Source organism: Acyrthosiphon pisum, chromosome A1 (genome assembly GCF_005508785.2).
Source record: "Acyrthosiphon pisum isolate AL4f chromosome A1, pea_aphid_22Mar2018_4r6ur, whole genome shotgun sequence".
Taxonomy (NCBI): Eukaryota; Metazoa; Arthropoda; class Insecta; order Hemiptera; family Aphididae; genus Acyrthosiphon; species Acyrthosiphon pisum.
In genome coordinates this window covers 83,197,357-83,200,110 of record NC_042494.1, presented here as the reverse complement: position 1 = coordinate 83,200,110, position 2,754 = coordinate 83,197,357, and positions in this window count along the sequence as shown.

Genomic DNA, 2,754 nt, shown 5'->3' with positions numbered 1-2,754 from the left:
TTAGGATATCATATGAACGTCAAACTTTATTATATATGTATAAAATTAAAAACTTTAATTAAAGATTATCAACCATCGCATGATTACCATACTAGACTAAAACATAATAACAACGTAAATATTCCTCATAATAAAACTAATTTTGGTAATCAAAGCACTATTGTTAAAGGTGTTTTATTATTACGTTTATATAATATAAATATTTTTTCTTTTACTAATTTTAATCAATATAAATATCATGTTATTAGTGTTCTATCGTAGATTTTCTTTTTTTTCTTTGCTTTTTTGTATTTTGAAATAATTAATTTGTAATTTTTATTTGTATCTTTATTTATTTTTGTTTACCTACATTATGCACGTTTATTATACCTTAATAGAACTCAACTCATCCGCATTCAAGCTTATTTGCTTATAGGATGAGTTGCAACTTTGTATTTATTATCTATTTAACCATTGTATATTTATGCTGTTGCAATAAACTTTTATTATTATTATTAATGTTATACAATTGTTTATGTATGTATTAGGATATTATTGCAATTGATTCAGTTAAAGTGAATCTTGTAAGTATTATTATTAAATATTATTAAATTACTTAAATATTAGTGTATACTACATTTAAATTTTAAAATACGTAATCAAACGATTATGTGATAAGGCAACTGTCGTGATAGTATGATACTGATAATAAAAGTGCTGATAAGAGGCGCTGTCTCTAGACGCTCGTCAAAAAATTGTCCTATGCTGCCAATGTTAAATGTTATCAGTGTCCATTCTGATTGTTATATTCTGTGGTACACAGCACACCACATATTTATTGGCTGCACAATATTCTGTTACTTTACACAGTCTCTCTTTAAAATTATCCCGTCTACAAAATATAAATCATTAGTAAATCGAAAGACTCAATTGAGTGTTTAATAATTTATCTGAAAGAGAAGTGCCCGGTCACTAGGTTGAGAGACGTTGGTACAAGTATCGACCATCAATATTTATGTATGAGAAATACAAAACGAATGTTTCGAGTAACGGTAAATCATATTCTGTGGTTCAGTGTGCAGGATATCTGGACATCATAACTGCGGAAACGTTTTGAGTGTACGTATCGACCGCTGTTACTAGATCCCGGATGGGTGACCACCCGGCATTTTTAGCAACAAATCCTTGCTACACTTACAAACATGTTTCAACCAACCGTTACACCCCCTGCAAACAACCTAAAAAACAAAAAAACAGCTAATAGTTAAAAATGCTGGGCTCTAAAGCTCAAAAAAAAAAAAGATACTACGAAATGTGCAATACTGATTAGATGTATTGGATGGACGTGCCTGGTCACCTGATTAGGTTAAAACCAACGTGTTTCAACCAAACGTTATTTCCCCCTACAAACAATCAACAAACAAAACACAGCTAACTGTTAAAGTTGCTGGGCTTAAGCTGAATAAAAAAAATTATATTCTTTTAAAAAAAAATATAATGAAATGTACAATACTGATCATTTATATTGGATAGACGTGCCCGGTCGCCCCATTAGGTTCAATGCGTCGCCCACCAATAAATTACAAGAAAATAAAATTATATCAAAATAGTATTTTTATCATTTTTTTTTTTTTTGATAAAAGTATAATTGTGTTAATCACAATCCTGTGCAAATGATATCGGCTTCTATTTTTTCAATCTAATTATACAAAATACGGAAAATCATTGAAATCAGAAATATTATAACGTAAGAGAGACTGTCATGACTTGATTTACAATTCTGTCTTAAATTAACTTTTTATATACCTAGAGAATATAAAGGTGGACAGGGCTATTCATATCACAGTATGTGGCAGAGTCGGGCTTTCATATTATAAATTGAAATTTTTGTGGATACTGGAAGACCAAAAAGTCTAGCCTCCATCATGATTTAAGAAGTCCAAAATACAATTATTTGAATACGTTATAAAGTTGCTCGAAATCTCAACATTTTCCTAGTATTTTTACAATTATGAAGCTAAAATAAAATCAATAAAACATTTAATTTTAAAGAAGACGTTACACAATATTTATGTGTTGTCTCCAAGTGTGTCTTACAAGTGTTGTCTTGAAGATATCAAATTTAATTTTGGGCATCGTTAGTTTTTAATCAAATCAATCAATCTAATAATAAAAAAAAAAAAAAAAAATGCAATTTAGCATTTACAATGCTAAATAAGATTTGCTGAAACTGATACACACTTGTAAGACGAATACGATGCATGTTGATAAATCATTAATACTTATAACTTTTACAATTAACACCCAATTATACTTTAAAGTTGTGATCACAGTTATTATTATTAACCTAACCTTAGATCATATACTATGAATGGGCTCATATCCAGATAATTTAAAGCACATATTAGTGACAAGTATCTGACTAAGATACGTACGCGAAGAGAAATGTCTCATATTTATCAATATGAATTGATATATTGTATCCATAAAAATGTCAGAGACTCGTGGCATATATTGTGTACTTCAAATGGTTGACACGAGTGTTCGGCAACCAACTCAGGATCTTTTTATTCAAAGTGTTCTAATAAGTCAGAAGAAGGTTAGATAGGTAAACCTATATGGTTAGTTGAAGCTATGGTGATGATAGATGACTATCATCACTGGTCGTGAGCTTTGCAATGATCTTTTCCTACCAACTATAGGTACAGGTATACGATATTGAAAACATAACAATGAAAGAAAATATTTAAATATTATTAATTTCGTTAGGTTATG